Here is a 15,627-nt window from a genome sequence, read left to right on the forward strand (position 1 = left end):
AATACTCAGTACTCCTAAACCAAGACTTGCTTGTTTTTCAAGTCAAAATTTCTTAAAAAATCTTTGCTCGTCTTGCGGAACACTCGCAAACCGCGTTACTCGCAATCCGAGGTTTCACTATATGTGTTATTTGAGCTTCTGTTGTTAACAAACACAGCAATTTTCCTGCTTTCTTCTTACTGTTGCATATAAAAGTACAGTATGGCTTACAAACACCCCGCCTTGCGAATTTTTGCCTTAAGAAGAATTTTTTTTTTTTTATTTGCCTCTGCATACAAACCCTTTTTTGGCATACAAATGACTAAGCCACTTCTGGGTACTTCTAGTTACCGTACATCCTGTTGTGAGCACTTCTGGGATAGGGATGGGCGTTAGTGGAAATTCAAGTGAAGTGAGTTTACATATATATATATATATATATATATATATATATATATATATATTTTTTTTTTTTTTTTGTATTTTGTGCAAGATTTAATAAAGACAGTGGCATGGGTCCCAAGAATGTTAGCAAGGACGGTATCAAGAAGAAAAGGGGTTTTATTTCAGCTTTGTTTTTAAAGCTGCTGGTGCCAAGAGGAAGGAATCATAAATTAATATTTAATTAATTAATTAATTTATTTAATATTTAACTTTATTTGCATGTCATGTAAATTTTTATGTAAAAATACTTTTGGGTGGCTGTAACAGATTATTTCCACTTACATTAACGTACTTCCTATGGGAAAATGCATAATACGCATAATATTCTCTGGAGAGCTCGTCTCCAGAGAATATTAAATTCGTTTATACTATATATACAGTGTATACTTAGATATAATGTCACTGCAGGTTTTTTTAATTACTTTTGTCCATGTAGTCTTTATATTTGTCCATATTGTATTCGCCAACCAGGTCAGTTTTCCCATTAACATGCTTGATCGTTAATGTTTTCAAATTAACATTGGTGTTTCTAATACCCAGAGGGATCTAAAGGCCATACTGCAGCTGCACCAAAATCTTTACCATACACCCCCATTTCTATTGCCAGCTTATTTCCTTACCAACCAAAACTTTCCTTCTGAGCCCACTTCTTCTTCCAACACTCCTGCTCAGTTAGCTAGCTAGCTATTTAAACCGAGGATTCTGCGTCACCGCGTGGCCCCGCCCACTTCGCACCAGTCCCCTCCCCATGGGTTAGAACGGAGAAGCCATTTTTGTTTCATGTCTCAAAACCCTCGCTGGCTAGAATTTGATGCATTTCGGGCTCTGTGAAGGTAAGCTACTTTTTTTTTTAAACACGTTTTACTGAGATTTTACTTACGACATATTGTCGTGTTGAAACGACGCCGGCGGGTGAACATAAGCAGCTTGCTTTACTCACCAGTACAGCTCTGGCCGTATATCTTAGCTTAAGATCAACAAAGATTTCTCTCTTTTTTTCTGCCGTTAGCTTGGTACATAATATTAGCCAGTTGGCTAGTTTTCACAAGTTTACTGCTGGCAAACGCAATCCTTATTTACTATTTTCTTATACGAGTTAGGCGAAATTGCTTAGCGAGTAATCAGTACGTCAAGTAAAAAAAAGGTCTAGACGTCGTTTTTTAAAGCTAACGTGGTCCTCTTTTCCCCTGATCCTCTATTGCATTGTGCTCCAACGAGAGCTTTGTCTCTAATTATGGCCAGCCAAGCTTCACAAAAGCTGCACAAACCCTAGAAATGACCACAGCATTACTTAGTATAGCACTCTATAGCGTGAGGGGTAAATATTATCTTTAAACTATTCTCTATAGTGCCCGTATTCAGTGATGTAGGATTCCTAACTGTTATGCTTATAAATTTCCAAGCTATAATGTAAGGTTTAGACTGTGTTAAAAACGCAATGTACACACACAAACACAGAGAGAGAGAGACATGCAAAAATCTTTTTTTTTTTTTAATTAAAGGATGCATTCGCAAAATTAGTTAAAGATGCATTAAGTAGTTTTTGAAGCGTTTTGCTGCCCCTCTGTCCACCCCTAGAATTGAATATCCTGCCATATTACATTTAACTACTGCCTCATCCAGTTTTTTGTTTAAAAAAAAATATATTTTTTAATCAATGACACTACAGCGGTCTGCTGTTATAGGAACATAATCCACTGTGCATTGTTGTATGATGCAATAAATGTGTTATTTTTCTAAAACGGATTAAAATGATTCCTCCTAAAACACAGTGAATTATTACAGTTTGTAAATCATTAGTAAACAACATTTTCAACCATGTTTAAACGAGACATCTTTTTGTGACTGTTATAGTTTGTTATACAACAGTTAGCTCCGACCGATTGGACTGAAAAGCTTCTTTTCCACCAAAGTGAACCAGGTGTTAGTTCTTGTGCTGGGTTAACCCTGAGCCTCCTAAGAAGTTCCCTTGTTTTTCCACGTCATCACATCATTTTATGCGTCTGGTTACACCCCTTTTTTAGTGGCGATAAAAATAATAGTGGCAAAGAATGCTAGCGGCATGCGCAACAACAATGGTAAACTTTAACATGGCTTTGTGATTAGTTCTCCTGGTTTTATCATTACTAGAAAGCAATTCGGGTGGCACAGTGGCTTAGTGGTTTGCATTGTCACCTTGCGCCTCCAGGGTCCAGATTTGATTCCCGCCTCAGGGTCTGTGTGCATGAAGTTTACATGTTCTTTCAGTGCTAGCCGAGTTTCCTCTGTTTAGAGCAAGTCTTCGACTTATGAGCGAGTTTTGTTCCTAGAGCAAGTTTATAAGTCGGGTTTGTTTGTAAGTTTGATGAAGTGAGTCTTGCACCTCTATCTCACCTACGCGGAGTCAACGCAGTGGCTAAGTTTTTTTTTTTTTTTTTTTTTTTTTTGAGAGTCACTGCGAGTTTTTGCAGTTTAGGTGTTGTGATTAGATTTTCTAATTTTTCCTCGTGAAGTAAATAGGTTTAGTTTAGTTTGAGGCCCTCACACCAGCTTGTGGATCATAAGTAACCTTGTGAAATATCAGGCAGTCAGTCACGGTGTGCAACACTGCATCTCATTTTAAATATACAACGTAAAGCATAATAAAACCACACACAGGTTTGGTATTTTGGTTCCGCATTATACTTACAAGCCTGCGCCTCCAGATTCTGAGAGTAATCCCGGTAACGCAGCAGGCATTTTCTATCATCATGCTCCCAGACTGATTCATTGATTCGTCTGTGAGGTTGACTCATTTTCCTGCATCACACACACACAGATTAGGGCTGGGCGATAAAACGATAACGATATGTATCGCGATAGACACGTGATCGATATCAATAAAAAATGTGTTCGATAAAACGTTTGATAATTTTTATTCTTTGTCGGAAGAAAACAGTGGTCGCAAAGCTAGTTTTGTTGCTGTCATGCGCACTCGCTCTGCAAACGGCACTAGGACCCTGAACAACAGCCCGTTAATTTATGCCCATGCAGTAATAGGAAAGACAAATTAGTCGATGCATGTCCATTCTTTTTTTCTCATGTTTGGTTGCGCCATGTTGTTGTCTCATGCTGGTCTGCTGGATTCCTCTTCAAAAGCAGAAAATGCACTTATTTTATTACATTTATTAAGCATTTCTTACATTGTTTTTTCATTTTCTTTGATTTTTCATATCTCTTAACCATAAATGTTAAGAGATAATTGTGTTCATTGTGACTTTAGACTTATGTTTACATTATAATTATTTGAGTTTTCCATGGTTATTGACATTTCTGTCTTAATAACTGAGGGGACTATGATCAGAGGAAGGTTAAGTTTAAAATAAAAATGTTTAAATGTAGTATTTTTCCTGGTCCTTATTTTAAATGGGTCATAAAAATATCAATTATTATCTATATCGACCGATATGAAAAACTGAAATCGGGATACAGTTTTCAGCCATATCGCCCAGCCCTAACACAGATACAATAGATAGTTTTTTTTATTTACTTACACATAATTGTAAATATTGGTATCTGGTGCACTACAGTGCACTGCACTACTACTATTTTTTTTTTTGTACATTGATGTGAGCTACTTCGTTTGTATCTAAGAATGTTTGTAGCTCTCCAGTTTCTTAGTATCTGCAGAAATTCGCAACTTAAATATTTGTAAATCAGGGACTTCCTGTACTGCCGTTTCCTCCCACAGTCCAAAGACATGCACATTAGACTAATTGGCCTTCCCACTTTGCTCGTAGTGTGTGAGTGTCTGTGTGTGATTTGCATCCCATCCAGACTTTACTTCTGTGTCCCCTGTGACTCAGTATACAGGATAATGTCGTGTAGATAATAGTAGCATATTGGGTAAAGTTTTAAAGAAACCATTTTTTCTGCATGAGGACTGCGTTGGCTGTCTGAAAAGACAGAAAGAACTGGTTTGAAATTGGGCACCTTTCCCGAGCTGGAAAAGGGGTATGATTGGACAAGAGGCATTCCACAAGTGGTGGTGATGAAGCATACTACCACTAGGTTAATTAAGGATATATATCACTTGGCATCACAGTTGTTGATCCGACAGTCGTTAATTGCACTAACTGCCGGTCATCTGAGTCGTTACTGTTTAGTCACGGAAGTGATGCACATAACCAAGAAAAGCTATCTGATAACACCTTGAATACTTAGTTTTCTTACTAACTCATATTAGATTGTTCTGAAAAGCTAGCTCCCTTATAACACACATAACTCTCCAAACTAAGGGGCATGGTAGGATTGGGTACCGAAACTCTGTGCGAATACGGCACCAGTACCTATAAATCAGAATCAGAACACAGATTTATGTGCCACTTTGATGCCTGAGGGATTAATTAAAATGCAAATACAGTGGAACTTTGGATTGCGAGTAACCCGGTTTGTGAGCGTTCCACAAGATGAACAAATTTTTTTTTGTTAATTTTGACTTGCAAGACAAGCAAGTTTTGATTTTGACGAGTACCAAGTATCATCGAGTATCATGTGGCACACTTGGGCTTCTTGTTTTGATGCAAAACGCCACATAATCACAACTGGGCCAATGGTTATTCTCTCTCGCACTGAAGCATCGTGGGTAATCGTCTCCCATGCTTGTATAGTCAATACCTGTGTGCGTGTGTACTGTTCACCGCTGTGACCACGTGTGCGTGCGTAAAGCATCTTTTATTATGTGTTTGTATGTGTGTAGGACGAGTTTCACACAGACACACACACACACCCACACCACTTTGCTAAACAGAGATGTATATATTTCATTAGATGTAATAATGTGTCAAAGTCGTCCTACACAGCAGCCCCCATCCTCCTCCTCCTCTCTCGTCTCAATCACTATAGCCAGGACTCTTTTCAAAGGTAAAGTGCAGGTTAATTTGTTTTATTTTTACTTTGTTTTGTATTAATACATTTTTATATTAATACTTTTGTGTTGTGGAACGAATGTCTGCGTTTCCATAATTTCTTATGGGGGACATCTGCTTTGATATACAAGTGTTTTGGTATACAAGCACGCTGGCGGACTGAATTATGCTTGCAATCCAAGATTCCACTGTACTGTATTAGACTCTGGTTCTCTTAGACGGATGTAGGTGAACATAAGTAATACAAATTTAACAAATCTTTTTAGTCAGCAAAACTTGGAATTCGAGATCATTCAATGAGCGCATGCTTGTAGTAATTACGCTTGCTCCGATAACAGCAGGTGGCGTTAGCTTGCTTAGCTAAACACGATTGGAATAAAACGCCTAAAGCTAAACTTTCTAAAGTGTGGCTGTATTTCACAACAAAGGATTGACACCGCAACATGCAACAAACGTTTTTTTTTTTGCGTGATCCCCAGCACCATTCACACCAACCCTGGCTAAGTCAGGAAAGGTGTGGTATTTTGGTAAATATGGTCTTATTTCTTCCCAAGAATTACTTGCATTTAAAGCTGGTTTGTAGCATACCAAGAATACCAACTAATTTGCTGTTATTGGTGTTAAATTTAGGGCTGCAACAACTAATCGATAAAATAAAAAAAAATCAATTACTAAAATCGTTAACGAATTTTATAATCAATACGTTGTGTCGTGCGATGCGGAGACATTTGATTATAAAAAATAAAAACTTAAGTTGAGCGCCGAGCGGAGTAAACACACTCAGTCTCGCGCACTGATGCTAGCAGAGTTCGGCGCCTTATAGACAGGGTGGAGCAAAGAAAAAAAATACAAGCGTAGGTAGAGGAAAGATACGCGGAGGCTGCTGGGTCTTAGTGCGCGTCTCTTAATGGCATAATTAACGTCCATGCACGCGTGTACTGTTTAATATACACACTGTGACCACGCGTGTGCTCGCGCAAAACGTATTTTATTTTGTGTCTGTATGAGTGTGTGTACAGCGCGTGTGTAAAGCAAGTCTCATTAGAGACGTTAAAAATCCATGCTCTTTTTCTGCTTAAGGCTAAGGCTGCTCTTTGGCTGCTGTATGTGTGTGTGCGCAATGCGTGCGTGTCATTGGACGCCATGACTCACAGACCCCGCCTACTTTTGCCTTCACAGACACACACACCTACTCTCTGCTCTACACAAAAACACTGCTCTGTCGAGATTCTATTCAAAGGTAAAGTGCAGGTTCATTTGTTTTAGTTTACAGCAGTGATACCGTTAGTGTGTTTTTAAAATTAAAATTTGATTTTGAGGGTTTTGGAATACGAGCCGCTTCCGGAACGAATTATCCAAGGTTCCACCATATCTATTTGGCAGATGTAAAGCTTACATGTCTGTTTTTTGTGTTGGTCCATTTTTATTTTATTTGATTATTATAACAGCTCAAAGAGCAACATGTTTGTGCACTTTCTAAAGATTACAGTTCTGTTTTTGAGTAAAGGGTTGGAAATGAATGCTTTTCTTGGTTTCGTTAGCTTTTCCCGCTGTCAATGGCTGTCGTGAGTCCTCGCTGACGCAAAAACTTCCTCGCAACCTTTTCCTCTACGGCAGCGGGGCTGCGAAGGCGGGCACGGTGTGGGAGTGAGCGAGTAGCGATAGTAGATTTGGGCGCACGCCGAGACAGTTCATCATAATTGTCTTTAACTTGTTATTTCATAAGGTTTTCCCAGCGGTGGTACAGCACTACCGCGTTTTTTTTTTTCCGTAAACACGGCGCCGTCTTAAGAAATATCTGCGTACCCACGAAACCACTAAAAACGGTGTAGTATATATGCCAGACCAGTATGGGGCGCTGTAATTCTGCCATAGAGATACGCTATACACGGAGAAGACTTGGAACATGCGCATAACCTTCGCGCTGTATACGAACCAAGATGGTGGTGTCCATTATTGCTTGTTGCTCATAACAGTTGCATAGAAGCAATAGATTTTGCTGTAATAAAGCTAGTAGGCTTTGTAGCAACACAAACACAATCATGTAGCTCGCCATTAATGTTGTTGCTGTTACGTGTGACACAGCCGACACGTGATGTGATGACATCATCGTTTTACAAAATATACTGATTGGCTGTACACATGAAACCGCAAGGGACCCGGTTTTAAAAAAACGGGACTTTGGGACCCGGTTTTAAAAAAATAGCGGTTTCAGTTTCTTAAAACACCGGATTCGTGTAGACGAATCGCCAATACGATAAAAAATTTACACGTATACAGCGAAACGCGTCTCCGTGTGGACAGGCCCTAAATGGCTGCGCTGTTTGGGGGAGGGACGTGCTAATGACGATTTGGTCTGCTGTGTGTGTGTGTGTGTGTGTGTGTGTGTGTGTGTGTGTGTGTGAGTGAGAGAGAGAGGGGGGGGGGGGCATGTTAAGAGGTCTTACATACTCATGAAAAGTCATGGATTATTCAGTGAAACATTTTTTAAAATAAAAATACCAAAGAATATTATTGTGTATAGACTGATTAAAAACAATGCAACTTATGCTATCATAAGGAAAATTTTAATTTCTTCCATTCCAAGGATTAAAAACGGTAACAATGTCAACTTTAGAGAATTTAGAATTTAGAAGATTAAATTTACACAAATTTTAAAAGAGGCCTTAATCACTGAAAGTCTTCAGAAGAGCCTCAGATTCAAGAGGTTTCTAAAGTGTGGAGAGGTGCATTTCAATTTCTCTTAATGTAAATGTGAGAACAGCTGATTCACACCTGGGGAGGGTGAATAATTTGCATTTGAATGTTGTCTGGCATTGTAAAGCACACACAGTGACACTAAAAGAACAAAAACCCAGGATTAATAGGAATAGGAGGCTCTGATTATACTGCACAAATATTATTTAGCACAACAAATTCCTCCGCGCACAGAAAAACTTTATGCGTGCGGTTGACTATAGGAAATTAAAGAGGAGGATTTTTATTTAGACTATAAAAAATTAACCAGCTATTTAGACTATAAAAAATTATGCCAGCTGCCACTTTTTAGTTAGAAGTTTTCAATACAAATTTTATAATGCCCACATGACCTCAAACATTGCCCTTGTTAAAATTTAAACTTTTTACTATTTAAGCTATTACTGTTTCATTTACTTTAAAATAACATTAAAACAAGCATAAAAAGTTTATTTATTTATTAATTTTTATACTGTTGACTACATTTGGGCCCTGAAACGGGTTCGACCCTAAGTGCCTGGGCAGCACCATAAAGCACGGACTCGAGGGGAGGTCTTACGGGAAAAAATGAGAAGGAAAGTGTTAAAGGAGTGAGGAAAGCTCGCTCTGACTCTGCTCTCCGCGGATGGCGGACCAGCCCCTCCCATCTCTTGCTGATTTGATCTCCTTGGGGCGCGGTCTATTTGTCCCGCTTGCATGCCGCACTTCTGCGTTGTTGCGCGTGCGTCGCACTCACACCGCATAGTAAAATCCACTGTAACCCAACACTCACCAAGTATTTTATAGCGCGGGGTGCAAACCTGGGATCCATAGCAAGGATAGTTTACCAGCTGTGCCTATTTCTGCGGCCCCGCTGCTTCGCATATCTGAAGGGGTGGCCACCTAACTAGTGACCGAGAAGCGATATTGATTTGGGCGCACGCCGTGACAGGCTAAAAAACATATTGTCCTCAAAAATGTAACAGATGAGGACTCAGATTAATGTGCAAAAACTATATAATAAAACTATCTAAGCTTACATGGCCTTTATAAGACTCAACTTTTATTTAAGCGCACTCAGAATAACGAAATTTTTTTATGATTTTGTAAGTGTTGTAAGGTGCGCTGTTCTGTACTGTTTTTGGTGAACTTGAGCGTGTCAGAAAATGAACGCAAACGTTTTTTAAAATGGTCAGAGTCAGTCTGCTTGCTGTTTTCTCGACGTATTCATAATCATTAGTCTACTTCTGCCGGTGCGCACTGGAAAACTTCATGCATGTGGTTTAGCCCTGATTTAGACTAAGACGGAGTAAATTAAAGAGGGGGATCACGATGCCGAATCGAAGCCCTGAGCCCAAACCTCATTTAAATTAAATCAACAAATATTATAAGTAAAAAACAATAGCCAAGGTTTAAAAAAACGTTCATGAATTCTTTTTTTTTTTTTTTTTAAATTATATTTTTATTGATATTTAACAACAACAAAAAAAAAAAAAACAGAGCCAGATCAATACACAATCAACACCCACAGCAAACATTTAAACACAAACAATAATTTGTTAATATAAGAGTGAACATGGAAACACCCAAGGGCAAAACAGTTCAGTAAAAGAGAACCTAAAAGAAAGAGAGAGTCATGATTGTTCAAGTAGATCCCACAAAGGGGCCCATATCCGCCAGAATAGATCAGATTTGTTCTGTAAGTCATATGTAAGTTTTTCCAATGGTAGAAGATTACTCACTTGTGCCAAACACATCTTTAAAGTTGGTACACGAGATGATGACCATAAGATAAGTATACATTTCTTTGCCAGATAAGTAATGAAATTTAATAAACAATTTAAATCAGAAGAAAGACCTAGCGATATTTTACAATTTAACAGGTATATAATTGGAGACATAGTCAATTTTCTAGCCAGTATTTTCTCAACCAGATCATGCACTTCATGCCAAAAAGTATTAATTTTCTTACACTCCCAGAATAGATGCATCAATGTTCCCGTTTCTGAATTACATTTAAAACACAGCTGAGATACATTTGGATACATTTTGTGGAGGCGTACAGGAGTGAGATATGTTCTTTATATAAATTTTAAGTTTTGCTCATGCACAGAAATTGAAGTTGATTTGTGAAAAACCTCCTCACATATAGAGAGCCATTCATCATCAGTGAATGATCGGCCCATATCCTTTTCCCAAATCTTTCTTAAAGGATTCAAAGGTGAAGAGGTTTCTGATAAAAGGGAGCCATACAGATAGGAAATCTGACCCTTCAAAGCCCCTGGAAGAAGGAGATGATTCTCAATATCGGACAATTCAAAGCGGATTTTGCCCTGTCTCATTTCAGATTGAATAAAGTGACGTAACTGGAGAAATTTAAAAAAATCTGTTCTAGGAAGTTTATAATCCAATCTAAGTGTCTCGAAAGATTTGACAACATTATCTGTAAATAAATTGGCTAAATTAAAAACACCTTTCTCCACCCAGGACCGAAGGCCAATATTAGCCAAGGAAGCAGGAAAGTCGGGGTTCAAAATAATTGGGGATTGCATGGTCAAATTCCCGGGGAGGCGGAGATATTTTTTGACATCTTCCCAAGCCAAAAGAGTATTTAATAACAAAAAGTTTTCAACAACTGGTCGGATCTCCTTAAAATTATTAATAAATGGAAGAGATGTTAATGTTCTCGGGGCACATGCAAAAGATTCCATAGTGACCCATAAAGAGCCTGTATCATTTGAAAAACATCTAAGCATTTGTTTGATTTGAGCAGCCCAGTAGTAAAGCTGTATGTTAGGCAAAGATCCGCCTCCACACTCCCTTGGCTTAAGGAGAGAAGTGAATTTAATTCTGGGTTTTTTATTATTCCATATAAACTTACTGATGGCTGTATTCAGACCCTTAAAAAAGTTAGAATTCAAATAGCAGGGTATGCACTGAAATAAATAAAGTAAACGGGGAAGCACATTCATTTTAATTGTGCTAATTCTTCCAAAAAAAGAAATTGGCAAAGAAGTCCACCTAATCATATCCTGTTTGAGTTTTGTCATTAAGGGTGAATAATTCTTGGAGAATAAATCCTTTAAGTCAGGGGTTATGTGTATGCCCAAATAAAGAAACCCAGAGTCAGTGATCCGAAAGGGACACTGTAAATTAACATTCTGTGGGGCATTTAAAAACATGGCTTGGGATTTCCCCAGGTTTATTTTGTACCCACTATACTGGCTATACTGATTAATTATCTCCAATACCCAAGGAATTGATGATTGTGGCTGCCTTAAGTATAGAAGGACGTCATCTGCATATAATGATATGCGGTGTTCCGTCCCACCTGCCTCCACGCCCCGGACGCCCCCATGCATGCGAATGCCTTCTGCCAAGGGTTCGATGAACAAGGCGAACAGGAGCGGCGACAGGGGGCATCCCTGACGGCAGCCTCTATGAATTGAGAATTTACTTGATAATAAACTATTAGTGTTAACCACAGCTGTTGAATCAGAGTAAAGAAGCTTGACTAGTCTGATGAAGTTAGAGCCCAAATTAAATTTTTCCAATATTTGAAACAAAAATCTCCACTCGACCCTATCAAACGCTTTCTCTGCGTCCAGAGATATTATAGTGGCCGGGTCACCATCTGTATTCAACTGATGTATTATATTCAGAAGACGACGTACATTGTCTGAGCCATAGCGAGATTTAATGAATCCAGTCTGATCAGGTTTAATGATCTTAGGCAGAATTCTCTCCAGACGACGAGCCAAGGCCTTGGCCACAATTTTAAAATCTACATTAAGTAAACTTATTGGGCGATATGAGGCACAGTCCAATGAGTTCTTTCCTTTTTTAAGAATCAAGCTAATAGAAGCGGTCTTCCAGGAACCTGGAGTAAGACTGTCTTCCAAAAGGTTATCAACTACAGGCATGAAAATAGGGGAGAGCTCGTGCCAAAATTTTTTATAAAATTCCAGAGGAAAGCCATCCAACCCTGGCGCCTTCCCACTAGGCATAGATTGAATAGCCGCAAAAATTTCTTCCTTTGTAAGAGGAGTGTTAAGATAAGCCTGATCATCCTCTGAAGTTAAAGGTAACTGCACCTTATCCAAAAAACTGATGGGGTCTTGGGATGCACACAAGGAAGTGTACAGGTTCTCATAAAAACCTTTGAAACTGGAATTAATTTTAACCGGATCATATGAAATTACTCCTTCAGTAGTTTTAATAGCCTTAATGGATCTTTCAGCTCGTTCACAGTTGAGTTGATATGCTAAAAGATGACTAGGTTTATTTCCATATTGATAAAACCGTTGCCTACTAAATGTTATTAATTTTTGTACATGTTCTGAATAGTCCAGGTTTAGTTTAGATCTAGCACCAGTTAGAAGATTCCAATTGTTTTGTGTAGGTGAAATTTTATGAAGCAGTTCCAATCTTTTTACCTCTTCTTCTAATTTTTTCCTATTCTCAGCCTTTTGTTTTTTATGCCAAGTAGTAAAAGAGATGATGTGGCCTCTTAAGGTGGCCTTGGCTGCATCCCATTTGGTGGCGCTATTTACTGAACAAAATTCATTATCCTGCCAGTATTGGGAGATTTTTTCTTTAAGGAACTGGCAAAACAAATTGTCATTAAGGAGAGTACTATTAAATTTCCAATAAGATGATTTAGGGGTTGAAAATTCTGTCAAACCTAAATAAACAGGGTTATGATCAGAAAGAACCATTGGACCAATTTCACAAGATCTTACACAATTAATGTATCTGGAAGGCAGAAATAGATAGTCTAATCTGGAATAAGAATTATGGGGAGGAGAGTAGAAGGTATAGTCTTTGACACCTGGATGTAGTTCTCTCCATATATCCACCAAGCCTGAAGCACGACACATATTCTGAAGAGTTTGAGAAGAACGAGACGTTGATTTTACAAAAGATGACCTGTCCAACTTGTTATTCATAACACAATTAAAATCCCCAGCCATAATCCCCAGACCATTACAATGATGATTAAACAATAGAATCATCTTTGATATAAAATCAGGACTGTCCTCATTCGGGGCATACACATTTAAAACAGTTAAGGGTTTCCCCAAGATGTGACCGGTAATCAAAATAAATCTGCCATCAGGATCCTGTTCAGTCTTTTCTAAGATAAAAGGAAAGTTTTTATGAATCAAAATAGCAACTCCCTGCTTGTTTGATGAAAAAGAACTGAAATATACCTGACCAATCCAATCTCTTTTGAGCTGTAAATGTTCCCTATCTGACAAATGTGTCTCTTGTAGAAGTGCAATAATTACCTTTTCTTTCTTCAGTAATGTTAAAATTTTCTTTCTTTTGACTACATTACCCATGCCCTTCACGTTCCATGTAACCACCCTAGTCAGGTTGGACATATGTTAGTGCAGTACAAAACATTTGGATGCTGTAAGTGGACAAAAGTGAGGTAAACGACATACATCTGAAGTACGATCAGCTCTGCTAAACACAAACAAAATCCCCCACAAGCCCTCCCCCCTGTCCCTATCCCCAAACGATAGGGCTCAAATAACCCAAAAAACAAGACGTCACACACACCTTCCCCCAACTCCTCCATTGACCGACCAGAAAAAACAACAGCCAGAGAAGTCCGCCATAAAACTCCCCATTAAAAAAAAACCTTAAGCCCACTGTAATAATAGTACTAATAAAAAATATTTAACTAAGACCTTAGAAGAAAACAATGAATAAATAAGTAAATGGCAGATGACAAACAAAATTAAATAAATAAAATAAATTAACGTGTGTGCAGATCCGGCACCACAGTCATAAAATATACAGCCTGAAAGGGCCTTGTGCATGCAAACCTAATTTCACCGGAAAGCTGCATCAACCTTAAAGAAGCCATTTATTCACTATTAAGTTCAATAGGAGAAACACCCTCAAATTGTTTCAAGAAAGAAAAACACCAGGAAAACTGTCTTAAAGTCCACGCCAATTAGTCAGGAAAGCTCACTTATCCGAAACCTCCAGGAATTTAGTAGCCGATTCAACATTATCGAATAAAATGATCTTTCCGTTATGTAAACAGCGGAGTCTAGCCGGGTACGCAAAACCCCGGTAAACACCTCGTTCCACCATAGACTTGCACACCGCCCCAAACGCTCGCCGCCTCCGCACAATCTCCGCAGATAAGTCCGGAAAGAAGCGTAATGTGGCACCTTTATAACTGACTTTAGTTTTCTTAGCTGCTTGCAAAACTGCCTCCTTTACCGGGAAACGTAAGAAACGCACAATAACACTCCTCGGCGGTGCGCTCGGCGTAGACTGGGATGGAAGCGGGGCCCTGTGCGCTCTCTCAATCTCAACAGCAGGGAAATCCGCGGGAAGCTGTAACCACACTGGCAACATTTTCTCAAGAAATGTAGTCATAGGCTCGTTGCCCTCCGCTTTCTCAGGAAGCCCAACAATTCTTAAGTTTTTGCGGCGACCACGGTTCTCCAAGTCATCCACTTTCGCTTGGAGTTGTTCCACGGTCGCGCGCAAATCGGCCATCTGAGTGCCGCGTGCATTCCCCGAGTCCTCTACCGCAGAAATCCGCTGCTCAGCTGTATTAAGTCGTGTTTCAGTGTCGGTAACTCGTGCGGTGAGAGCAGCGAAAGAGTTCTCAAGAACTGTTACTGAGGAAGCTATTTTTCCCAGCTGTCCCTCAATACCGTCTAAACGAGCACCGACAGCCCTAATTTCTGTTAAAATTAGCGAGGTGTCCGACTGAGGACCAGCGCCGGCCTCTTCCCCTTCTCCATCACGCGCGGTGGGGCTTTTCTTTTTCTCTTTACTTTTTTGTGATCTTGTCGCTGTAAAAATAGGAAAGTCTTTATCCCCTCCACTTTCCATTTCTAAATATGTTATTAAATAATCACAAAGTGGGTAAAAATAGGGCGTAATAAGAAAAATACGGAGTTTCGATGCGGAGCAAAACTCCTAGGCTGCCATCCTGCTTCGGGTCACGTGACCTCCCTCATGAATTCTTTTTAACATGAGTTGGCTCGGTGTTATGCGCAGAGCGCCAGGAGATTTCCTAAAGCGCCAAAATCGCTGGGGCATTTTTTCTAAGTAGATGCTATCTTTAATAACTGATGGAGGTTTTGAGCTGTATACACACGCATTCCTGCCTATACAACTCTTAAAACTACAACTGTGACACAATAACAGTAATATTTCGAACATTTAGCAGGCTGCCATTTGGAGAAACGGAAGAATAATGAATAAACCAGTTGTTGGGTCAAAGTAACCCAACCAGATGTTCATTTGTAAACTGCATCTTATTTGAGCCAACACGAGCAACCCAACAATGTGTTTAAAGTACCTGAAATAATCCAGAACGTAAATAACAATAAACAGATACAGAGATACTATATAACAGTCACTATTGTATTTACTGCAATGAGTGAAAATGTCACTTTGCGCCACCTGGCGGCCATTTTACGAATGACTTTGAAATGCAACTGATTTATTTTGGCCGCTGACGTTTTTACACTGCGGTAAGCGCGACGGTAATAACCATTTCAATTGGGTAACTACTGTTTGTATGTGTAACAGTGTGTTGCTTACTTACATGAAACTTACTTGT

General features: G+C 39.1%; 1 protein-coding gene across 1 annotated transcript in view; it reads left to right on the forward strand.

Moving 5' to 3' along the window:
• The first annotated feature begins 1,174 nt into the window (after nucleotides 1-1,174).
• Nucleotides 1,175-15,627, forward strand: part of ccdc71 (coiled-coil domain containing 71) — a 37,233-nt gene continuing 22,780 nt past the window's right edge. The window contains exon 1 of the mRNA XM_053484209.1: nucleotides 1,175-1,256. The gene's annotated coding sequence lies outside the window, so the exon portion shown is untranslated. The remainder of the gene's footprint in view (nucleotides 1,257-15,627) is intronic.

The sequence above is a fragment of the Clarias gariepinus genome, chromosome 23, assembly GCF_024256425.1.
Source record: "Clarias gariepinus isolate MV-2021 ecotype Netherlands chromosome 23, CGAR_prim_01v2, whole genome shotgun sequence".
NCBI classification, from domain to species: domain Eukaryota; kingdom Metazoa; phylum Chordata; class Actinopteri; order Siluriformes; family Clariidae; genus Clarias; species Clarias gariepinus.